We start from the raw sequence: 23803 nt of genomic DNA on the forward strand, positions 1-23803 counted from the left end.
GGCCCGTGCCGGCCGCGGTAACAGGATGGCTGTCGAATAAGATAACGCTTACGAGATTATGCTGCCTAATCTGACCACTGGCCGTGTTGTTCTCAGCACGTTGTTTTTGCACGGAGACGTGCGTGAGCGGCCCTACAAGGCCGAAGACTTTCGAGACGCCCTCACCGTGGCTGGTGTGCTCCCTGACGTCGTGGCGTTAGGGGCGTACCAGATCAACCACATCTGGGCGGTGACCCTGAAATCCGGTGAAGCCACGAAGAAATTAGCAGTGGTTAAGGAGCTGAAGGTCAAAGGCAGCCGGTGCGTGGTTTTCGACCCTGAGGACCAGCAGGTCAAATTGCGCCTGCATTGGATGCTTCACGGAGTCCAAGAGGACGACATCCGGACCGCTTTCGCTGCCTTCGGGAACGTCACTGAGGTTACCCGAAAGCTTGGCGCGTACAAGGCATGCGAGAGAAGGGCTCCACCAAGAGGACCGTATTGTTGAAGCTGAAGCCGGGAGTAAAGGTCGACGACCTGCCCCACCAGGTTCGTGTCGCCGGCGAGTTGGCCCTCATGGTGGTGCCCGGCCGGGCAATGCAGTGCCTGCGCTGCGACGGCACGGTACATGTTCGCCGGGACTGCAGGGTGCCTCGGTGTTCGAAGTGCCGGCGTTATGGACACACGGACTCGGACTGCGTCCGTACCTGCGCGTCGGTGACCGGGTGGCCAAAGATCGACGACAACGAAGAGCTCATGGATGTCGCCGAGGCGGAGGAGGCAGCGAGGGGGACCGAGGAGGCAGGAAAGCGGGCGGGGTCGCAGGACACGATGGCGCCTTCCGGCAGTGACGCCCCGAAGGCGGATTGTCCTGTGGTCCAGCAAAGTGCAGGTGACGCGTCTGGGTCAACGGGCAACGAGCCGTCATCACAGGTCCTGCATGCAGCGTCGTCAGGAGGCGACACCGGCAAAGGTGTCGTTCCAGCACAGCAAAGGGCGGCGGTAGACTCGGCTGCGTCAACCGAGACGGTTGGGAAAGCGACCGACAGTCAACCAGCGGCCAAGGTCGCCGACATTAAGACCTCGATAGAGACACAGCCGGAAAAGAGTGGCGTGCACACGCCTACCAATGCCGCCGCCGCGTCAAAGCGTCCCCACCCCGAGACCAGCAACCACAGCACCCAACCGACGGCGCCTGGCATCGAGGAACCCCCGGTAAAGACAGCCCAAGTACGGCGGTCGACTCCGCGACCGCGCCCGAACGTGTCTTCCGACAAGCGCGGCGGCAACGCGGAGCCCGTAGGGCCAGTCCAAGTACCGGCGCCGGATGGCAGCGCCGGCGATGGCATCGTCTAGCCACGTGCTAGACGCGAGAGGTAGGCACCATGCTATTGGTTCCTTTTCCTGTCGTTAAAATGGCGCCTATGTACCTGTTAAAAGTCGCGACGATAAACGTTAAAGGGCTGGCAGGGAAAAGAAACAAAGCCAGCTTTACCGACTTGTAACCGAACGAGAGATAGACGTGCTGGCAGTTCAGGAAAACAAAAGTCGATGGAGAAGAGATCGGCAGCATGGTGCAACGTTTCGCGTCTAGATTTTTTGTTGTAGTCAGTCACGCAGTGGGCACATCGGCTGAATGCTTACTTTTTGTTAAAAAATTGCCGGGGCTTCAGGTGAATGCTCACTTTTCCTGTGCGTCGGGCCGGTGTGCGTTTCTTGACTTCTTGATGTACAACACCGAGTCGCGTATTGTGTACAGGCGCGTGCAAAAGTATACGGACCACGGGATCGCGTGGCAGAATGCATCGACGCGCCATCTACCGACGCTGTGCCTGCTGTCGAGAGCACCACTGAAGCAGCGGTGCGCATGCGCGTCCCTACATATCAGATGGCCTCTCATGTCGCTCTGTCTGACGTGGTTATGGCGCACGTAGACAAAACGTCAACTGGGTGTCGCTTTCGTTGCTCCATCTAATCTGCGCCGTTGTTTTATGAAGCGGCGGCCGCGGGGCCGGCTCAATTGCGCCGTGCGCGCGTCGCTTTTTACACCGGTCAATCAGCCTAACTAAGCATCGTAGAACCTAGTGAAACCAAGCATACCTGTTTAAGTTTCTCAACCCAGCTCGTCTTTGTCGCTTTAAGCCATGTTAAGCTTAGATGTGCCTACTTAAGCCAAAGTAAGTGTAGCCGAGGCGGCTGTTCAACATATATGTGTGCGTATAAAAGTTATACAAATCTTTATCTTTAGCGGCATTTTGTAACGTTTCACTCAGTAAAAAAAATTACGCCACAGTCACCTTCCCACCGCATGCTTCGCATCACATGGACTCCCATGGTACGTGGGATCTGCCGAATTTTTTTGTTTGTACATTGAAAGTTTATGCCTGAAAATAATTAATGACATTAGAATCAGTGGTTTTCAGTTACAGGCAGTCGAAGTAAAGCTGCTTGCATATGCAGATGATGTAGCTATTTTTGCAAAGGATCAACATAGTACCAAACAGGCTGTTGAAACGGTGCGTGACTTCAGCAAAAATACAGGGAGTGGTGTTAACCAGTCGAAGTGCCTAGGGCTCTGGCATGGATCGTGGCCAAAGAAGCCAGACTAATGTGCCTTGGGCGATGATCCCGGGCAAGAACCTGGGCGTCCCGCTCGACGGTTATCGCGACAGCAATCAGTATTGGGAGCGGCAGGCCAAAGACACACAAGAGAAAGCGGAGAAGTGGAAAGGAGCCGCCTTAGCGATCTTTGCTCGAGCCACCGTTTGCAACCTGATTTTTTATAAGCAAGCTCTGGTATGTAATGCAGGTACTGCATTGTTCTCGGACTAATGTGCAGAAGTTCCATAGGATTTTTGCCATATTTGTCTGGGCTTCTGAGTGGGAACGGTGCAGCCGTACCAACTTGTTTCGACGGGTAAAACGACGGGCCACTTGTTTTTACAGCAGCTTGTCAACCGGTTTTTGTTTTTTAGAGATATCACCGATCCTTTCCTGCGCACGCTATGTCAATTGAGATTGGGTAGACTTCTGCCTGAGTATGTTGTGTCAACCGAAGATTGCGTAGGAGGGATCGGTGGCTTTTATAGAGAAATAGTGTGTAGTGTAAGATTCCTTACTGTACGATTTTCGAGAGAGTACCTGCCCACTGTGAGACGGAAGGAACTTTACTTTGCACTATGTGATGTTGTCTTCCCAGTGCCGTTGTACAGGTCACTGTACAGTGGAAGCCCTGGTAGCAATGTCTTAAAGAGGGTTAAAAGAATGCATGTGCAGCCGGGAACTAAAACCTTTTTCTTTAAACTACATACAGGTACATTGCCGGTTAAACCTTTTTTAGAGAAACACGGATGCTTTATGCCATGGGGCACAAACTGTTTAATTTGTAAGCAGCCAGAAACTATAGATCATGTTTTCCTACATTCTTGGGAAGGGGTTTATTTTTGGGATGTTTTGCAAAGAACTATTAGGAAAGAATTGCCACTGAATCCGTACAACATTCGGTACTTGAATGTAATTTCCGAAGATCTACCATTTGACGCAGTCATGCTCATGGGTCTCCACTCTTTGTGGCGATCGAGAATGGCAGGCTACCACTTCGATAAAGATGCGCGGCCTGCACGAGCCTACTTCAGAGAAAACATTCATTGGTTTCTGGAGATACAAAAAGCTGCACCCGAACCATCCTACTGGCTCTCAAGAGTAGAGGCGCTGGTGCTTTTGCAAAAATTTTAACCTAATGATACCAGCAACATGCTGGTTGACTACCATTACCACATGTTCAGTGCACATTGAGTGTTTCTACAACCAGTGTTTTTGTGTTCTATCTGTACCAAAGCCAGGTAATAAAAAAAAAAACATGGCGTGTTTTTGAGTTGTCTAACGCAGGGCGCTGGGGAGCGAGGGGTCGCTGTTTCGAATCCCCGGTCGGGTGTTGCGGAATATTTTCTTCTGCTTTATTTTCCTTCGTGGCTTTTCTATATATAAACACACGCGTATACCTATACGGGACATGAAGGCGACGGCTCAGTGACGTTCTTACGGGGTTTTAATTACTCCAGCTGCCTTGACCCCACGCTTTGTTCAAACGATATTGCATGTGGAATAACATGGAGAACAGACATTGAAACAAGGGGTAGTGATCATTTCCCTATCCTAATACAGCATCCTAGACTACGCTTTTCGACTTACAGGAGTTCAGCAAAGATAACCAATTGGCAGGCATTTAGATATCACCTAACAAGTCAAGCTGATACTGTCACTGATACGGACACTCTGTTATCACTTATTGAGGACAAATTAAAAGTGTGTACAAAGTTTGTTAAAATTCCTGATGGTTACGCTGGGGTAGACTCTGAATACGAGAGACTTAGAGCAATACGCCGCAGAGCTTACCCCAGAATGCCACCCAGAATGCCAAATTACCCAGAATGCCAAAAAAACGCATGATCGTATGAGTCGGCAACTGGAACGACTAGGCGCAAAGCGCTGGAGGGAATTCTGTACTTGACTTACCCCCCTCACCCAAGAGTCAAAATTATGTAGTGTCTTGCGCCCTCTAAGTGGGTCAGTAACACACGAACAGCCGTTCAGGGCTCTGGCTTTGCTGCAAAATGTATCGGAAACGACCGTGGCAAATGAGTTTTGCCAGCTTATTACACGCCCAAGTGCAGCAGTGAGTACACCAGAGTACATAAAATCTGTAGAACAAGTCAAAGCACCGATCGCATTGGCTCTCCGCACACCTCATCATGACCTAGATCAGGAGTTTTCGCTAGAAGAATTAAAGAACGCGCTGGTATCGTGCCGTCAGAGGACAGCAGCTGGGCCGGATGGGGTCACATATGCTGCTCTGAGAAATCTGGGCCCGGTGGCCACAAATACCTTGTTAAAAGTACTAAATGATGCATGGGTACTTGAATGTCTTCCTCCTTCTTGGAAAGTTGCACCAGTCGTTCCGGTACTAAAACCTGGTAAAAGTCTCTTATCTATAGATTCCTTCCGTCCCGTTAGTCTGACTAGCTGCTTATGCAAACTTATGGAAAAGATGATTGACGCTAGGCTTCAACGGTGGACAGAATGCACGAGCGTACTCCCAGAAAATATGGCAGGTTTCTGAAGACGTCGGTGCACGATGGATGTCATTTTAGATCGTGTTACACATGTAGATCACGGGAGAAGTTGTGGAGAAATCACCATAGCAGTGTTGCTAGACATAAAGAGGGCATTTGACACAACAAGCCACATACATGTTCTGCATGGGTTAACTCAGTTGGGCATAGTTGGACGAACGCTGAGGTGGATCTCAGAATTCTTGGAAGACAGGAAAATTTTTATTTAAACAGCTGATGGCAAAAGCAAACAGCATAAAGTGAATCAAGGTGTTCCCCAAGGTAGCGTCCTCAGCCCATTTATGTTTAATTGTGTTATGGCTGAACTGTCACACATATTGCCCGCAACTTTGAATTATTCCATTTATGCTGACGATTTGTGCATATGGGCAACGGACTCGAGTATTCAAGTTGTTCAGCATACGCTACAAGCAGGCCTAACAGCAATTAATGAGTTTTTGAAAAGCAGAGGAATGATTCTCTCACATGACAAAACAGCTGTACTACCTTTTACGAGGAAGTTCCTCAAAAGATTTAAGCTCGAGATAGACTCCCACCGTTTACAACTTGTGCGACAGCACAAGTTTTTGGGGTTATTTTGGACAGGAGGCTGTCATGGGCTCCGCAAATAAAAGCATTAGAAGAGAAAGTCAATTCCTTAGTCATCGTTATTCGTCGATTTGCCGGAGTGAGATGGGGCAGTTCCAGTTCTTCTTTAATGCGAATTCATTCAGCAATAATTAGACAAAGAATTGCATACTCTGCTCCAGTACTATACGGTATATCTCGTAATTTGGAAGAAACTGTCCAAAGAATGATGGAAGCCTTCGCATATGTCTTGGCGTACCGCGCGCATCTTCTAGCGCCTTGGTCATTGCGGAGCCCCGTCAACCAACTTTCCAAGCGCTTAGATTTACGGAAACCTGTAGGCATTACCTTCGATTGGCGTCACAACACGCTAATAATCCTCTTTGCCGAGCGGTTCAGGAAAGAACCGCTGCCCGTAACCATGCAGATATAATGCAATGTAAAAATTTACTATCTCCTCATGAATACTGGTCGGCGTGCACAACTCACCCCCCGTGGCGACTTGCTATTCCAGAAATTATCACATCGATTCCGGGGATAACTCGAAAGTGTGCCATGCCCGTTATTGCAATAAAACAATTTACTTTAGCCCATCTTTACACACGTTACGCTGATCGTATTAGCGTTTACACTGCTGGGTCATGTCGAAAACAAAGCTCTACGTCAGCTTTCTATATACCTGAATACCAAGAGAGAAAAGCTTTTCGGCTCTGTCACTTTACGACGTCCACAACAGCAGAACTATTCGCTATACTTTCTGCTTTACGCTACATATGTAGAAAAACAGGGCCACTTAGCTGGGTAATTTTCAGTGACTCGCAATCATCATTAGTGTGTATCAAAGACATCAACTTCGACAAAACATATAACAAATAACATATGAAATTCGGAAGACATACGCCATAGCAAAAGAGTTACATCATGATATCGTTTTCCAGTGGATCCCAAGTCGCTGTGAAATCACCGGAAATGTCACAGCTGATTGTTTAGCACATAAAGCGCATCAAGATGGCGATTTATCCCTATTACCTCTCGCGGCGAGTGATGCACGATGTTTCTTGAACAAACTCTGTGGTCGATTATCCAAAGAGACTTGGTTCGCGAATGGAGCTCAAAACTCTCAACTATATACAATCGATCCTGGAATGGAATTTCAAATTCCGGTTAAAATTAGCCGTTCTGTAGAAACAGCAATTCACAGACTTCGTCTAGGCACTGCCTACACTAAGAGCTTCCTATATAGGATAAGAAAAAATAACTGCGCTACATGTACTTGTGAAGAGGCAGAAGAAGACATAGAACACCTCCTTCTACACTGCAAAAATTATGCTGTTCCCCGTAAAAATTCTTACAAACACTAAACAGATTGGACAGACGGCCGCTATCATTAGCAAGAGTATTGGGTCCATGGCCAACTGAAACTCTTCAAAACATTGCTGCACGCGCCCTAGTACAGTATTTAGAAGAGTCGGGAATATCAAAAAGATATGGATTCACATTTGCAATTATTCTTCAGATTGAGATACTTCTAGTCACATGTTTCGCGTTGCCTCTTGTGATTCAAGACAGCTGTGTTTAAAATGTCTTTAAACTGTGGGCAATGCCCAGTGACTTTTATGTGATGTGATGGCACTATGCAGAGGACTGTGGCACTGTGGGTTGAACTCTTCGGCAAAGTGCAAACGATTCTTGTGTGTCTTGTGTGTGGACATTGTTGTCATCACGTGTACATTACGCATGACGTGTGAACATTCCTTTTAAATGGACATTGCCGTGAGTGAGTGTACTTTTATTTATAAGTTCGTGACGCTAATTAATAAGTAAGGGAAGAGGAGTAGCCGGAGCCATGTATAGGCACCAACCTCTCCTTAAACACATTTAATAAAAAAAAAGGCGACGGCAAAAATCCGCCGATACTGTCCTTATAATTGCTATCGTAATAATAAGACGCAAGTTCAAACAATTGATCCGAGCACAAGATTTCGGCTAGGATGGTCAGCAGAGTGTTGAAAATAGTGGCCTTGCGTCTCAACAAATAGTCGATGGCCTGACCGACGAGTGGACGTAAGTTAGGTCCTGAAATTAGATTTTGTTGTTATCCCATGGTCATTTAGAATGTCCCATTTGGGGAGGATGGTGGTGGCGTCTTTTTGCCGTATTCTCCGTTTGGCAACATACATTGGAAACATGCTTTCTTGCGACGTCATTTCCGTGACAATTACGTCACTGAAGTGATGGTGGACCCCGGCATAAAACACTTTCGTGTTAAAAAGAGAACTTAACGTAATAGTATACGTTCATAGTTTGTCGAAGGACATAGAGAAAGTTGCCAAACAGCAGCAAGCCAACGTCGTGTTTTTCGTTGCTGTAAAATAGCCTATTACAACAGTCATAGGGCGTCAACACATCCAGCTATCCATCTTCCGTCATCATAGCTCCCGAGTAAAACACTCCTGAAAAAATTACGCGGTCAGGCATAAAGCTTTGTTAGTGAGAAGAAGAAGGATGAGAACTTGACGTAATAGTATACGTTCATAGTTTGTCGAATGACCTAGAGAAGGTTGCCAAACAGCAGCAAGTCAACCTCGTGTTTTTTGCTCCTTGTAGACTGTCGAAGCGTTGCAATGCTACGAAAACTCGGAAGCGCCAGCTATACACTACGAATCACGTGTCAAAATTAGGTAAATGTAACTCTCATGTCTTTTATGAAATACCGTTCAGTTGTGGGAGAGTAAACAATGGAGAAACCGGACGATGTGTTAATGATAGAGCAAGAGACCAGCAAAAGCAATCTGAAAAACGGGCGCAACTGCCATTCAGTCCCGTGCTGTAATGAATGCGCCTGTACGTACGTTCAGTGACGCTAGGTTCTTCAGGCATGTAGAAAGCAAGAAGAAAGAAAAAAAAGGACGCGGGAATCGTAGAAACCTCTATCACAGCCAAAGCAGAACATGAATGTGTCAAGGTAGAGTCACCCAGACTCACTAATCATCAGATAAATTTCTGCATAAACACATCTACGTATCGGCGGTGCGCATGTACTTCAATTTGTTTATTTATTGTTGGCGTATTTTCACATGGCATCGGCTGGTGTTCCTTCTGTAAGATTTTAAGTTGGCAGTTCAGCGCTCGACAAGTTGTGTATGAGAAAAATGTGTTTGAAACGTGATTTGTTCACGACCGCATATTTTCAATCTAAACCCTACGCATTCGATTTCAGACTCTTCCCCATCAGGTGACGCAACAGAAGAAAAAAAAATACATCAGTGCTTTCTATTTGTCTAGCACATAAAATGCCACTGTGTTTTGAGAGTTAACGTCATGAACCACACCGTGCATTTATCGCTTGCACCTAAAAGACTCAGGCTCATATGTTTGCTTTTCTCGTCACTGCATTTCTCCGAACAGAAGACAATCGCTCTTAAATAAGATGATACGAACGTGAGAGATAATACCTCCTGGTATGTCATTATCATACAATTAAATAACTTCTGTGCAGAATATTTCACTAGGACGCCGCTATTGTAAGAAACATTCCATTGCAGAAATACTACGAGGAGAAATAGATGTGCCGAAAGTCATTATATTGAGATCCGACACCCAGTTACACCGTCGCGTTGTCCTTGCAAGCACTCGCTTCGTATTCCAGCCACTCATTCAGCGCGCCAAGCACGCTGCCTGTTCATACGTGACTAGGTTTTCGATGCTCAATGTACTTCGACCGATAGCGGAGGAGTCTCCATGCGTTAATCGCCGCATGCTGCTCGCGACCGATACCAACGCTGAAAAGCCTCACTTCGTCGGCGCCGTGGCTTAGTTGGTTCAAGCGCCGGTCTAGTGAACAGCAAATTGTGAGTTCGAATCTCACCGATGCCTCGCGACATTTGTTTTGCCTTTTTTTATGTGGCTCACAGCAACTTACGCCGAATGCTGTTACCTTTGAAAAGGCGCACTTCAGGTGGCGCCGTGGCTTAGTTGGTTAAAGCGCCTGTCTAGTAAACAGGAGATCGTGAGTTCGAATCTCACCGGTGCCTCGCGACATTTCTTTTCCTTTTTGTTTTGATGTGGCTCACAGCACCTTACGCTGAATGATGTTACCTTTGAAAAGGAGCACTTCAGCCGGCGCCGTGGCTTAGTTGGTTAAAGCGCCTGTCTAGTAAACAGGAGATCGTGAGTTCGATTCTCACCGGTGCCTCGCGACGTTACTTTTTGTTTTTATGTGGCTCACAGCACCTTACGCCGAATGCTGTTACCTTTGAAAAGGCGCACTTCAGCTGGCGCCGTGGCTTAGTTGGTTAAAGCGCCTGTCTAGTAAACAGGAGATCGTGAGTTCGAATCTCACCGGTGCCTCGCGACATTTCTTTTCCTTTTTGTTTTTTTGTGGCTCACAGCACCTTACTCTGAATGATGTTACCTTTGAAAAGGAGCACTTCAGCCGGCGCCGTGGCTTAGTTGGTTAAAGCGCCTGTCTAGTAAACAGGAGATCGTGAGTTCGAATCTCACCGGTGCCTCGCGACATTTCTTTTCCTTTTTGTTTTTATGTGGCTCACAGCACCTTACGCTGAATGATGTTACCTTTGAAAAGGAGCACTTCAGCTGGCGCCGTGGCTTAGTTGGTTAAAGCGCCTGTCTAGTAAACAGGAGATCGTGAGTTGGAATCTCACCGGTGCCTCGCGACATTTCCTTTTGTTTTTATGTGGCTCACAGCACCTTACGCCCAATGATGTTACCTTTGAAAAGGAGCACTTCAGCCGGCGCCGTGGCTTAGTTGGTTAAAGCGCCTGTCTAGTAAACAGGAGATCGTGAGTTCGAATCTCACCGGTGCCTCGCGACATTTCCTTTTGTTTTTATGTGGCTCACAGCACGTTACGCCCAATGATGTTACCTTTGAAAAGGAGCACTTCAGCCGGCGCCGTGGCTTAGTTGGTTAAAGCGCCTGTCTAGTAAACAGGAGATCGTGAGTTCGAATCTCACCGGTGCCTCGCGACATTTCCTTTTGTTTTTATGTGGCGCACAGCACCTTACGCCTAATGATGTTACCTTTGAAAAGGAGCACTTCAGCCGACGCTTAGTTGGTTAAAGCGCCTGTCTAGTAAACAGGAGATCGTGAGTTGGAATCTCACCGGTGCCTCGCGACATTTCCTTTTGTTTTTATGTGGCGCACAGCACCTTACGCCCAATGATGTTACCTTTGAAAAGGAGCACTTCAGCCGGCGCCGTGGCTTAGTTGGTTAAAGCGCCTGTCTAGTAAACAGGAGATCGTGAGTTCGAATCTCACCGGTGCCTCGCGACATTTCCTTTTGTTTTTATGTGGCTCACAGCACCTTACGCCCAATGATGTTACCTTTGAAAAGGAGCACTTCAGCCGGCGCCGTGGCTTAGTTGGTTAAAGCGCCTGTCTAGTAAACAGGAGATCGTGAGTTCGAATCTCACCGGTGCCTCGCGACGTTACTTTTTGTTTTTATGTGGCTCACAGCACCTTACGCCGAATGCTGTTACCTTTGAAAAGGCGCACTTCAGCTGGCGCCGTGGCTTAGTTGGTTAAAGCGCCTGTCTAGTAAACAGGAGATCGTGAGTTCGAATCTCACCGGTGCCTCGCGACATTTCTTTTCCTTTTTGTTTTTTTGTGGCTCACAGCACCTTACTCTGAATGATGTTACCTTTGAAAAGGAGCACTTCAGCCGGCGCCGTGGCTTAGTTGGTTAAAGCGCCTGTCTAGTAAACAGGAGATCGTGAGTTCGAATCTCACCGGTGCCTCGCGACATTTCTTTTCCTTTTTGTTTTTATGTGGCTCACAGCACCTTACGCTGAATGATGTTACCTTTGAAAAGGAGCACTTCAGCCGGCGCCGTGGCTTAGTTGGTTAAAGCGCCTGTCTAGTAAACAGGAGATCGTGAGTTCGAATCTCACCGGTGCCTCGCGACATTTCTTTTCCTTTTTGTTTTTATGTGGCTCACAGCACCTTACTCTGAATGATGTTACCTTTGAAAAGGAGCACTTCAGCCGGCGCCGTGGCTTAGTTGGTTAAAGCGCCTGTCTAGTAAACAGGAGATCGTGAGTTCGAATCTCACCGGTGCCTCGCGACATTTCCTTTTGTTTTTATGTGGCTCACAGCACGTTACGCCCAATGATGTTACCTTTGAAAAGGAGCACTTCAGCCGGCGCCGTGGCTTAGTTGGTTAAAGCGCCTGTCTAGTAAACAGGAGATCGTGAGTTCGAATCTCACCGGTGCCTCGCGACATTTCCTTTTGTTTTTATGTGGCGCACAGCACCTTACGCCTAATGATGTTACCTTTGAAAAGGAGCACTTCAGCCGACGCCGTGGCTTAGTTGGTTAAAGCGCCTGTCTAGTAAACAGGAGATCGTGAGTTGGAATCTCACCGGTGCCTCGCGACATTTCCTTTTGTTTTTATGTGGCGCACAGCACCTTACGCCCAATGATGTTACCTTTGAAAAGGAGCACTTCAGCCGGCGCCGTGGCTTAGTTGGTTAAAGCGCCTGTCTAGTAAACAGGAGATCGTGAGTTCGAATCTCACCGGTGCCTCGCGACATTTCCTTTTGTTTTTATGTGGCTCACAGCACCTTACGCCCAATGATGTTACCTTTGAAAAGGAGCACTTCAGCCGGCGCCGTGGCTTAGTTGGTTAAAGCGCCTGTCTAGTAAACAGGAGATCGTGAGTTCGAATCTCACCGGTGCCTCGCGACATTTCCTTTTGTTTTTATGTGGCTCACAGCACCTTACGCCTAATGATGTTACCTTTGAAAAGGAGCACTTCAGCCGGCGCCGTGGCTTAGTTGGTTAAAGCGCCTGTCTAGTAAACAGGAGATCGTGAGTTGGAATGTCACCGGTGCCTCGCGACATTTCCGTTTGTTTTTATGTGGCTCACAGCACCTTACGCCCAATGATGTTACCTTTGAAAAGGAGCACTTCAGCCGGCGCCGTGGCTTAGTTGGTTAAAGCGCGTGTCTAGTAAACAGGAGATCGTGAGCTCGAATCTCACCGGTGCCTCGCGACATTTCCTTTTGTTTTTATGTGGCTCACAGCACCTTACGCCCAATGATGTTACCTTTGAAAAGGAGCACTTCAGCCGGCGCCGTGGCTTAGTTGGTTAAAGCGCCTGTCTAGTAAACAGGAGGTCGTGAGTTCGAATCTCACCGGTGCCTCGCGACATTTCTTTTGCCCTTTTATTTGATTGCAGCACATTACTGCAAATGATGGTACCGCTGGAAAATGATCCTCACGCCGTCGCCGAGGCTTACTTGGTTCCAGACTTGGCAGTAATGAAATACTTTTTTTGCTCTAACGAAAAATATAATGAAATAATCTTGTGGTCTCGAAACTGAGTAAATAACTGAATGATTTGACACGAGTAATTTCAGAAATTACTCATCACTCTCTCAATGACCCATGAATAAGACATAGCATGTGAGCTTCCCTTTTGGCATAAGAAATTGACAAAAAGGTAATGAACAGCAACAACTAGGTAATCTGAGTGTGAAACCTCAAGCGTGGGAAGTTGATCAAAGATCTCGGAAATTTAAATGTCCATGCGGTGTAAGTAACGTGTTCATAAATTAGGTTAGTGCATCAATGATGAACTTCCGTTGAGGTAATTTGAAGGTAATATCAATACTTCTCAAAAGTAATAGTAATACAAAGTGCTTCTTTTCGGCCAGCTGCAGTTTGTAACGTAATACATTTTTAATATTTCAGAAAAGCCCGGCCACGGAGGTCAAGTGGTTATGGCGCTAGACTGCTGTCCCGAAGGTCGCGGGATCGAATCCAGGCCGCGGCGGCCGCATTTTCGATGGAGGCGAAAATGCTTGTGACGAGTTGGCCTAGATTTAGGTGCACGTTAAAGAACCCCAGGTGGTCTAAATTTCCGGAGCCCTCCACTATGGCGTTTCTCATAATCATATCGTGGTTTTGGGACGTTAAACCGTAGATATCCATATTTGAGAAAAATAAATACCAATGTAAATAAATAATTTCAGGAGCAACTTGCCATCGGTGGTTCCTTCAATGAGCATCCGAATTTTGAGCGTGTCGGGCAAAGGATGGCTTGGCTTGTGAATGTGGTGATATGCCCGTGATAAAACGGCCATAACAAATGTCGGAAAGATCCCAAGAATGCCGTTTCACAATGCGATTACTGAGGGAATGGCGGGCAGCGACTCGGTTCACTCATTGGACAGCTGAGGTTGTAGGCGTCACCCAAGGCAACATTGTCTCCGAAGGTAATAGTCTCTAAATGTGACTTTTTATTAAACAGCGAAGCTGTTTTCCAAGTCGTTCCTTGTGAGTCGATCGCAGAAAACTATGATCACCTATATGGGTATGTGCCATCTTGAGGCTACCTGAGAAGGAACACAGTGAGAGAGAGAGAGAGAGAGAGAAAGAGAGAGAGAGGCAGGGGGATTAACCAGAATTGTAGCATCCGGTTTGCTACCCTACACTAAAGGGAGGGGGAAAGGGAAAGAAAGATGGAAAGGACAGCGGAGAGAAGAGCAGGGGCGCGATAAAAAAAAAGGTATAAACAAAAGGAAGCTGTAGAGCGGGAGTACTACAGCCTATTCAATAGGCCACTGGCACGCAAACAGAGAGACGGAAAGAGGGATGTAACGAAAAAGGCATATTCCTGCCGAAAAAAAAATCGTCACGAGGTGTGATTCGAAGGTGAGCAATTTGATCCGAAGGTGAGCAACTGAAGTTTATTTCAAGAAACACTTCCAATATATATGCATTAACGTAACACGTGGTACGCGAAGCCGAGTAAAATATGGCAACAACCATCTAATTGAAGCCTAGGTATGCTATCTGTTTGTCACCAAGTGCCAGGGAGGGTTCCGCAATGCAATATTTACCTGTCCTTCAGGCTTCAGTCTCCTGGCATGTTGTCTGATCCCTGTGTAAATACAACCTCGGTATCGGCAAAGCTTGCGCAGCAACCATATTCGCGGCAGTGCTTTGTTATGTTCGAGTGTGAAACGCTTCATATATTTCTCTGGTGCTCACGAAGACGTGTGTTCACTCATCGCCCTGTTTGGCCAACATAGGTAGCACCGCACGTAGAGGAATTCGATATACTTGTCTCAAAGCGAAAAATCCGTCCTAGACTGCTACTGGCTGACTGGTTCGGATGAATTGGTACCCACAAAGTGTCAGGTCTGTCGGGTTTTTATGCCGAGCGTTTCTGTGTAACTTGTCATTAGTCAGTAAAATTTGGATTGTTCAGGTCTTATTGAACAATGCAGTCACGCTTTCTGTGCCACGGTGCGCTAGGTTTGGTTATCACCATTGAAATCCAATGTTAAATATCTGAAATTACGTGCAATTTTTGACGGCATACAGCAGTGCCGTGAAATTTTTAATTGGAAAGTTGATAGAGAGTTTCTATTAATAAGGCATTCTAGTGTTATATTGAGCCAGGAGATAGTATACCTGTTTTGACGTAGAGTGTGTGTGCAAGAAGGCTACGGGCGGCTGACTCTCATAACATTCTTATAAAGAACTTGCACTGCCTAAAAAAATAATAAGGAAGTCCTGTACGCTCAAGCGCAACAGGCTAACTTTTGAAAGAACGTGGGAAGGGATTCTTCATCCTTGCACCTAGTTTTACAATACTTCGCGAAATTCGGTTGACATTAATATCAGGAACAAATAGATGTTTCCATTTGAAGGTTGTGGGAAGGTTCGGAAAGGAACGGTTATGCATGTGTAACTTTTTCGTAATATTTCTTTTGAAAAGTTTTGAGCTCGGGTGAAATAGCACAGATCAATAATGAAGGACCACAAAAATAAAGCAAAAAAGGAACAAAAAAACTCCGTCGAGCCGGATTCGAACCAGCGACCTATGGATGTCCGCATGTGTCACACCTCTACAGTCCACCGCTCTACCAACTGAGCTATCGACGGAACGCATTCACGAAGGCGGCAAGCTTGATATCGAGGGTTCCCCGCGCCGCGTGACCTACTTTACTGAGGCGTGCCACGCGCCCACTGTAAAACTGGTTCAGCCGCTCAGCCTGATGCTCGGCGCGCGTGCATCTTTGTTTGCACTGCGTCTTTCTCTTAGATGATAGAATATGCTGGCTAATATGACAAATATGGCCCCATGATATCCGACCGCCAAGTTTAGTTGCGGTTTGAATGATTACGCATGCAAGACACTGCAGTGAGCACTGGCGCAAAGCTCCTCCCCGATGTGCCGCGGAAGTTGCCTTCGGCGTTTCATCTGACTACGGGTCGAAGGCATACGTAACGATGACAACGGTTACCCTTTTGCTACCGGCTGGCGATAGCAAGCAATGACTGCTTGCCACATGAAGGAAGAACATGCGCCGATCCTCACCGTCTTGCATGTGTAATCGTGCAAATCGCATTTAAACTTTGCAGCGAGATATCTTGGGGCGCAGACATCCTAGAAGAATTCTTCCAAGTGGAACTGTGTAGAAACACGACTGCCTCCAACTTTTCAATACAAATATGCCCACTTGCTGCACTTATTAAAAGGAAGGCAGGAAGAAACCAGCGGATAGACAGGGAGGTTAGCTAGTTCTTTGACCGGCTGGCTACCTTGTGCTGGGGGAAGGAGTAAGGTGGATAAAAGATGATAGAAGAGAGATGTTTCAAAAAAAGGAGAGCAAGGAAAAAAAAGGAGAGGAAAAAAAAAGGAAACGAGAATATGACACTGCTTAGAGTCTGTCTCTAAGACCAGTTGTCCGCAAGAAAACTTATTAAAAAGTTGTTAGTTAATTGGGCAGCTGACAGCGATAATTATTGCCTCACTTTGTATCCTCCTGGATACGTAACTTATCTGCAAAGATGGCTTTCACGATCTTCCCAGTGCTGAATAATAACAAAACCATAAAGCTTAACCTTTAATACTCGGTAAACCTGTAGTGTGTTTGTTCTTTATGTAGGATGTTCATCAATATTTAGGCATGACAACTTTCTCGAAATAAATGGGCAGCCATGTGCGGCGGCGTTTCGTAAGTTACATGCCTCTGATGCTGTGCCATTTTCACTAATAGACCTTTCTCATATATATTTAGCGAAATCACTTCATGTCCACATTAATCCACTCTTCGGTTCTTTTATATCGTTTTGTCGTCGGTGAAAGTCGCGAAGCGCATGCAGGCTAAAATTGTATGCCTAGGAGGCATGCATGCATTACTGGAATTTTATCTGCTGTTTAAGGGTTAACAAAAGGTGATATTCATGAGGCAAGCGATACGAGGGCAGCGACGGCGTTCACAATCAATATTCTGATACAGAGCTTGAAATACCATGCGTGGTGACCGTCGCATTGCATCGCATAGCATAGGAATGTAAGATTACATGAGTATGGCGTAGCCCCTGCCGCGGTGTTCTAGTGGTTACGGTGACCGACTGCTGACCGAAGGTCAGCAGTCGGCTCTGTTAGGATTACACGCAGGACGCGACTGTTCAAGTTTCTTTGGGAGCTTACGCGAGCATGAGCGATAACGTTGGAATTTTCACTCATTTATAAAAGACGGCGTGTGAGTGAAAGGTGGGCCGATCGCGGAGGCAGTGCGAAGCAAATTGAGCTGCTGAAAGCGTAAATTGCATCCGATCATGAAGTCATTGCAAAACCAGGTTAGTTGCAGATAGCTTTCAAAGGGGGCCGCGGCAAGTTGAATACATCGACTTGAAAACAAAAGAAGAAGAAGATGGTTCTCGCCTTCGAGTCGACTGAGGCGGATGCATAACGGACCCTGTAAGCTTTTATTGAGTTATCATTTCCATCCACGGAGTAGCAACGAACGTTAATTGTCTCGTAAACAATGTTCGTTGCCTTGACAACAGGTCAGGCGGCAGTTCGTGTTCCACAGTGTCAACCTTCCTTGATAGAAGAACCCAACATACCAAACAGTACGTAGTGTAGGACCGGTGATCGGTTGACGCTATAGCCCGCTTCATTGCTGTTTCAAGTTTTAAAGACGAAAGTCTTTCTTGGGATACTTAAACGGAGAAATTTTGGTCTGTCTGTCTGTCTTTCTGTTTGTCGGCACGTCACTCGATTCAGTCACCCGGCCAAAGTTGAACCACTTGCCCAAGCGCCAGCCATCTTGAACGGCTGACTAGGTTCATACTTGTGTACATTGTTGATCAAAATTAAACATAACGCATATCTGAGGCGCAACATCACTAGGTAAGTATTAGGTGGTGTGTTTCTTTAATAGAAAATACATAGATGCGTAATTCTAGAGACCCTAGTTTCTTAAGCTGTGCTGAAAATGCGACTGCACTGAAACTTGTCATCCTCCGTGCCCTTTGCACGAGCTCATTGTTGTGTTTCGGTTTCGGTTCAGTATTGCACTGTACGAATGCCATGGGGCGCCGCTGTCTCATTCCTGTTTTACCCAGGCGACGTGTACATAGAAGAGTGTGTGGATAGTACACGCTGAGTGCGGACGTTTCTTCTGCTTCAGCGCTTCGCGCCAAACCGCGTGTTCGGGCTGGCTGGCGTCCCGCCGGTCGCGTTGGTCACCGCCGGTCTTCGCCTGCTGCTGCGCCGGGACTACCAGCCCGCAACACAGCACTCATGTTCCCCGACGTATTGCCAGATGGCGTCCATATCTCACGCAGCACCTCTTCTATGGTCTTTAAACGACATTTGTAGGGAAGCACGCAGATACGCGGCCAACTTTTCTGCCTTATGCACATCACATTCCTTCCCATTTAACTATTGGAAAAATATGGGCGTAACGGCAGCGAGGTGCGATTGTATTTCGAAATATCTCTACATGTTGTCAATTGGAAAAGAGATTTGGATTTTATTATGGGAGATAGGATGATAAGCGACGTGTGGGACCCTGCTTATGTTTCAAGAAGGAGTTTGCAGTAGGAAAGCGCACACTAGACGGAAATGAATGGCATAGACAACCGCTCACTGTCATCTGAAATCTCCGCACTAAATATATATATTGTTCCGTGGTAGCAAATAAGAAGAAGACGGCAGTCGCGCTGGTAGACACGAAACTCTGTTTTGGGCGAATCCTCTGCCCAGAAAACTAAGCAACGCAAAATGCAAGCAAGGGCATGTCTGCAGTGATAACGGCGTCGGTAATACAATGGCCGCCGGAACACGCCGTATTTTATAAATGAGTGATTGAAAATTCCAGCGTTATCACTCGTGCTCACGTAATTCGCGTCCAGCGCATGAACTTACTAGAGCAATCTGAAACAATCGCGAAGCTTTGAAAACATTGCGGCGCGACCTGCGCCGAGTGGTGCTAACCGTTTTCGTGGGTGAAACCCAATCACATGAAAAAGAAAAGACGAAAGAAGGGCACGTGGCAATAGGAATTTATGCTAAGGATTCGGCATTTCAGTACAGTGAACTCTTCATAATAATATCTGGGGTTTTACGTCCCAGAATCAGAATATGAATATGAGAGACTCCGTAGTGGAGGGCTCCACAAATTTCGATCATCTGATGTTGTGTAACGTGTCCTGACATCGCACAGTACATGGTTCTTTAGCATTTCGCCTCCATCTAAATGCGACCGCCGCGGCCGGGATCAAACCTGCGGCCTTGGGGTCAGCAGCCGAGCACCATAACCACTGTTCAGCGGCGGCGGATAGTATAGTGAGCTCTCGGTCACCCTGTCCGAATATGAAATTTGTATATGGGGCACAAAGGATAATTATTATTAACTAGTGGGGTACTACGTCCCAAAACCTCGTATGATTATGAGGGACGCCGTAGTGGAGGGCTGCGGAAATTTTGACTACCTGGGGTTTTTCAACGAGCAGCTAAATCTATGTACACGGGCCTCTATCATTTCACCGCCATCGAGATATTTGATCCCGCAACCTTTGGGTCAGCAGTCGGTCACCGTAACCACTGGAACACCGCGGAAGGGGCTACAGTCGAAACCCGCGATAACGAAATCCCAAGGGAACGAAATTCTCACCGCAACGAAATCTTTTCGGAGCACCGGCGAACGCCCATAGGAGTCAATGCATTTCGTAACTCGCGACTACGAAAGATATTCATACCGCAGTCTCTCATTAACGAAATTTTTTAAACACGAGTGCGCAAATAATCTATTCTCGCAACATTAACAACATTCGAAAACTGCTGAAATGCATTTATGCTACACTTAAATTGTGCAAAACTATCGCTACAGCGCACTTGAGGAGCAGCCGCCATCATTGTTTACAAAAAAACACAAAGCTGGCGACAATGATGATGATGATGATGGCTTGCCGAAACACCTGCTCGTTATCGCGGACTACGTAGCCAAATCCACATTCCTCATGGAGTTTCGTTCGTTGGCTTGGCTCTGTGCTCGGCTTTGTCGGCTTTGCGCGCACATGGTCGCGTGTGTGGAGCCATTTGTAGAGCGTTTGCTTGGTCGCTTGGTGCAACGTGAACTGTGTGTTGCGATCGCTTCGTTCGATTTCGCTTCCTACGAAGATGCCGCCTCCAACGAAAAAGCGGAAGTTGATCACGCTGGAAGATAAGGCTGCAATCATCAGTGAGGTGGAAAAGGGCAGGGAAAAAATGGACATCGCCGAAGAATTCGGCGTTGCGCGCAGCTCGCTGTCCACGATTCTGCGCCGATCCGCGCTGATCCAGCGGAGCTGGAAGAAGGTTCGCCCGTAGGCGCACTTGATGACGGCACTGGTGACAGCGCAATGTCGGCGTCACTGACCAATGCATGGGACGAACTTTGTGCCGTGGCAAACGAGATTCCCGATCGAGAGGCATGAAATTGCTGCATGGTAAGGCCCGCCAAAGCAAACTTACTGACTTTTGGAAATAAAATGTGTTTTTTGTAAATTCCATGTCTTTTCTGCCGCATTCTCGCGCCAACGAAATTCCCGCAAGAGCGAAATTTTGTGCTTTCCCCGCCGACTTCGTTATTGCGGGTTTCAACTGTATGTCATAATCTTGTAATCTGCCATTCCTATGCTTTGCGATGCTGTGCGGTGCTCACCTAGCATGATATTTCACGCTCTGTATTAGAACATTGATTGTGAATGCCGTCGCTGCCCTCGTATCGCTTGCCTCATGAATATCACCTTTTGCTTATTTATTTATTTATTTATTTATTTATTTATTTATTTATTTTATTTATTTAATATACCTCAAAGGGCCCAGCAGAGGGCTTTACATGAGGGTGTGGGCAAACAATGTAGGGTAATAAAACAATGATTCTATGGCATTTCTAAAGTTATCCGTGTTTTTTTTTATTTTATTTACTTTCATTTACACAATACTGCAGACCTTAATTGGGTCCATGCAGGAGGGCAGCACATAAATACATACATTCACAGAAACCACAACGAAATAAGACAAGTTTAAAAGACCAAAAAAAAGAATAACAATAACATCAGAACAAAACAAAAGTAATAATAGAGAACATAATGCGCACGCATGAACATTAGATAATACTCATACAAGATCTAAGACAGCAATAACACTTTTTAAATACTCAAGAACAGGAACAGTAAAATTAACGAACGAAGGGTTAATCAATGTGACATTGTTGATAACATTAAATAGCTATGCGTTCAATAGAATCTGCGTTTATTATTTCCGATACCTCCAGGTTATTCCAATCGTTTACAGTTCGTGGGAAGAAGGAAAACTTAAATAGGTTAGTTCTGGTGCTGTATGGCGTAAGAGAAAGATCATGACGATGCCTTGTTCGACGTGCTGTAAGTGGGGACACATAAGCCTGTGGGTTAAGAGAGAAGCAATTGTTTTTAAGTTGGAAAAGAAATTTTAACCGGTGTATTTTCCTTCGGAGTTGTAGAGTCTGAATATTATGATGTTTCATTAGGGCTGTGGGAGAGTCATTTATTCTATATTTAGAAAAATAAATCTAACTGCTCGGCGTTGTATCATCTCTAATGCATTAATGTTAGTTTTTGTGTAGGGGTCCCATACGATGCAAGCATATTTGAGTTTTGGTCGGATTAGTGATGTGTAAGCCAAAAATCTAGTGTCACGAGGAGCATGTTTTAGTTTGTGCCTGAGGATACAAAGTTTCTTGAAAGAAGAGTTACAGATGTTGGAAATGTGGTTATTCCAGCTTAGGTCACTGGTTATTGTGATTCCAAGGTACTTATATTGGTTTACTTTGGTGAGCGGTGTGGATCCTAGGCTGTAAATGAACGACAATTTGTTAACTTTTTTGTTACAGACATGTAAACAGTTTTTTCAGTGTTGAGTTCCATGCCCCACCGCTTGCACCACGACAAAATGTTTTGAAGATTAGAGTTAAGTATTAACTGATCATTAAGGGAACAAACTTCGTTAAACAAAACACAATCGTCTGCGAATAGCCTAATTTGTATTGGGGGACAAATTTCATTAACAATGTCATTTATATATATTAGAAACAGTAATGGCCCTAACACACTACCCTGTGGAACTCCAGAGGTTACGGAAAGTTCATTAGAAAAATAATTATCTATTGATACAAACTGCTTGCGATTAGACAAATAAGCTGCTACCCAGTTAATAATGTATGCTGGAAGGTTAATTGACTGCAATGTTTCTACGAGTTTACTATGAGGAACAAGGTCGAATGCTTTCTTAAAATCCAAAAATATAACGTCAATTTGGCTTGACTTGTCAAGAGTACTAGCAAGGTAGTGAATGATTGTCGTAAGTTGTGTTACAGTGGATAACCCTTTGCGAAAGCCATGCTGGTGAGGAGACAGTACATTGTTATCATTTAGAAACTTCGTTATTTCATTAGCAATAATAGTTCGACTAACTTGCAGCATGCAGACGTCAATGAAATGGGGCGATAATTAGTTAGTTGGGCTAAGTCGCCCTTTTTCGGAATGGGAACGACCCGTGCAGTTAGCCAGTCTTCAGGAACAGTAGCTGACGACAACGAGGAACGATAAATGATTACTAGAAAGGGAACTAGTGCTTCAGCATACCTGCGCAGAAAGGCATTAGGTATGTTGTCTGGTCCTGGAGAGGATTTAACTTTAAGGTTCAACAGCATTGACACAACACCTGGTTCTGATATGATATCAGGGTTCGAGTGACATGGCATGGGATCAGGGTTTATAGCGGTATCGGAATGAGAAAATACACTTTGAAAATAATGATTAAAGTGCTCCGCGATACATTTCTTATCGACGACGACGAGGCCTTTGTGAACAATTTGGTCAATAGAATTTGTTTTCTTGCTTAAAAAAGACCAAAATTTTTGGGGTGCTGTGCGGATGAAGTTTGGCAACGTGTGCTGAAAATACCAGCGCTTAGCTAGCCGTACTTCTTCATTTAGTTTATTTTGCATTTGGTGAACAATAACACGTGAGGCTCGTCGTCGCCTTAAGCGCTTTACTTTTCTTTTGAGGTGTAAGATCTCTCTCGTTAGCCAGGGAGTAGTCAAAGATGTTTTTTTAGTTTTGTTGGGAATGAAGTTGCTGAGGCAGTGAGCAATGAGTTGTTTAAACCAATTCCAAAGGACAGTAACATCGTTGCTACGAAAACCGTCAAGACTTAGTTCCAGGTAGTCTAAGACACTTTCATCTCTGGCACGAGAGAAATCTTTAACTGTGATCGTTTTGCACTTTCTGGTGTTAAGCACATCCAAGGAAAAAGAACAATATACTAAGTTGTGATCAGAAATCCCAGGATCAACCGACACGAAAAAGTTTTCTAGAGAACGACTAATAAACACGAGGTCAAGTATAGATGCTGTCGAACCACAAGTGCGCGTTGGCCGATTAACTATCTGACGTAGATTGTGAGACAGGATAATGTCCTGCAAGTAACGTAAATGTGAATGACTTTCGGTGCAAAAAAATCCGTTTTCCCAATCGACATCAGGTAGGTTGAAGTCCCCTATAAGAAGTACCTTATCATTTGTAAAGGACGCCATGTGTTCAAGAAGATCGCGAAGGAATTCAGGGGAAGAGTCCGGCGCTCGATAAACGGCAAAAAGCAAGAATGTTCTATCCCAGCAAGAAAACTTTATTGAAACAATTTCTAGCTTATCAGCCTGTGGTAGAGGAGTAGCAGTTATGGTGTGTTTTAACAAAACAGCCACCCCGCCCCCTCTAGTACTTCTGTCACGGCGATACACCCGATACGACGGAGGAAACACGATTGCATTTT

The 23803-nt window shown here is 45.9% G+C and overlaps 21 non-coding genes across 21 annotated transcripts; 20 read left to right on the forward strand and 1 right to left on the reverse strand.

The window, feature by feature from the left end:
- Positions 1-9638: 9638 nt before the first annotated feature.
- Positions 9639-9712, forward strand: Trnat-agu (transfer RNA threonine (anticodon AGU)). Its single transcript has one exon. It is a non-coding gene; the product is annotated as a tRNA-Thr (tRNA).
- An 87-nt stretch (positions 9713-9799) lies between these two features.
- Trnat-agu (transfer RNA threonine (anticodon AGU)) lies at positions 9800-9873 on the forward strand. Its single transcript has one exon. It is a non-coding gene; the product is annotated as a tRNA-Thr (tRNA).
- An 81-nt stretch (positions 9874-9954) lies between these two features.
- Trnat-agu (transfer RNA threonine (anticodon AGU)) lies at positions 9955-10028 on the forward strand. Its single transcript has one exon. It is a non-coding gene; the product is annotated as a tRNA-Thr (tRNA).
- Positions 10029-10115: 87 nt separating this feature from the next.
- On the forward strand, positions 10116-10189 carry Trnat-agu (transfer RNA threonine (anticodon AGU)). The gene has a single exon. It is a non-coding gene; the product is annotated as a tRNA-Thr (tRNA).
- Positions 10190-10276: 87 nt separating this feature from the next.
- Trnat-agu (transfer RNA threonine (anticodon AGU)) lies at positions 10277-10350 on the forward strand. The gene has a single exon. It is a non-coding gene; the product is annotated as a tRNA-Thr (tRNA).
- An 81-nt stretch (positions 10351-10431) lies between these two features.
- Positions 10432-10505, forward strand: Trnat-agu (transfer RNA threonine (anticodon AGU)). The gene has a single exon. It is a non-coding gene; the product is annotated as a tRNA-Thr (tRNA).
- An 81-nt stretch (positions 10506-10586) lies between these two features.
- On the forward strand, positions 10587-10660 carry Trnat-agu (transfer RNA threonine (anticodon AGU)). Its single transcript has one exon. It is a non-coding gene; the product is annotated as a tRNA-Thr (tRNA).
- A 230-nt stretch (positions 10661-10890) lies between these two features.
- Trnat-agu (transfer RNA threonine (anticodon AGU)) lies at positions 10891-10964 on the forward strand. The gene has a single exon. It is a non-coding gene; the product is annotated as a tRNA-Thr (tRNA).
- An 81-nt stretch (positions 10965-11045) lies between these two features.
- On the forward strand, positions 11046-11119 carry Trnat-agu (transfer RNA threonine (anticodon AGU)). The gene has a single exon. It is a non-coding gene; the product is annotated as a tRNA-Thr (tRNA).
- Positions 11120-11200: 81 nt separating this feature from the next.
- Trnat-agu (transfer RNA threonine (anticodon AGU)) lies at positions 11201-11274 on the forward strand. The gene has a single exon. It is a non-coding gene; the product is annotated as a tRNA-Thr (tRNA).
- An 87-nt stretch (positions 11275-11361) lies between these two features.
- Trnat-agu (transfer RNA threonine (anticodon AGU)) lies at positions 11362-11435 on the forward strand. Its single transcript has one exon. It is a non-coding gene; the product is annotated as a tRNA-Thr (tRNA).
- Positions 11436-11522: 87 nt separating this feature from the next.
- Positions 11523-11596, forward strand: Trnat-agu (transfer RNA threonine (anticodon AGU)). Its single transcript has one exon. It is a non-coding gene; the product is annotated as a tRNA-Thr (tRNA).
- Positions 11597-11683: 87 nt separating this feature from the next.
- On the forward strand, positions 11684-11757 carry Trnat-agu (transfer RNA threonine (anticodon AGU)). Its single transcript has one exon. It is a non-coding gene; the product is annotated as a tRNA-Thr (tRNA).
- An 81-nt stretch (positions 11758-11838) lies between these two features.
- Trnat-agu (transfer RNA threonine (anticodon AGU)) lies at positions 11839-11912 on the forward strand. Its single transcript has one exon. It is a non-coding gene; the product is annotated as a tRNA-Thr (tRNA).
- Positions 11913-11993: 81 nt separating this feature from the next.
- On the forward strand, positions 11994-12067 carry Trnat-agu (transfer RNA threonine (anticodon AGU)). Its single transcript has one exon. It is a non-coding gene; the product is annotated as a tRNA-Thr (tRNA).
- Positions 12068-12148: 81 nt separating this feature from the next.
- On the forward strand, positions 12149-12222 carry Trnat-agu (transfer RNA threonine (anticodon AGU)). Its single transcript has one exon. It is a non-coding gene; the product is annotated as a tRNA-Thr (tRNA).
- An 81-nt stretch (positions 12223-12303) lies between these two features.
- Trnat-agu (transfer RNA threonine (anticodon AGU)) lies at positions 12304-12377 on the forward strand. The gene has a single exon. It is a non-coding gene; the product is annotated as a tRNA-Thr (tRNA).
- Positions 12378-12458: 81 nt separating this feature from the next.
- On the forward strand, positions 12459-12532 carry Trnat-agu (transfer RNA threonine (anticodon AGU)). Its single transcript has one exon. It is a non-coding gene; the product is annotated as a tRNA-Thr (tRNA).
- An 81-nt stretch (positions 12533-12613) lies between these two features.
- On the forward strand, positions 12614-12687 carry Trnat-agu (transfer RNA threonine (anticodon AGU)). Its single transcript has one exon. It is a non-coding gene; the product is annotated as a tRNA-Thr (tRNA).
- An 81-nt stretch (positions 12688-12768) lies between these two features.
- Positions 12769-12842, forward strand: Trnat-agu (transfer RNA threonine (anticodon AGU)). Its single transcript has one exon. It is a non-coding gene; the product is annotated as a tRNA-Thr (tRNA).
- Positions 12843-15502: 2660 nt separating this feature from the next.
- On the reverse strand, positions 15503-15594 carry Trnay-gua (transfer RNA tyrosine (anticodon GUA)). Its single transcript is given in 2 exon segments — positions 15503-15538; positions 15558-15594. It is a non-coding gene; the product is annotated as a tRNA-Tyr (tRNA).
- Between the last annotated feature and the right edge of the window lie 8209 nt (positions 15595-23803).

This window comes from Rhipicephalus sanguineus, chromosome 6 (assembly GCF_013339695.2).
Source record: "Rhipicephalus sanguineus isolate Rsan-2018 chromosome 6, BIME_Rsan_1.4, whole genome shotgun sequence".
Classification (NCBI taxonomy): domain Eukaryota; kingdom Metazoa; phylum Arthropoda; class Arachnida; order Ixodida; family Ixodidae; genus Rhipicephalus; species Rhipicephalus sanguineus.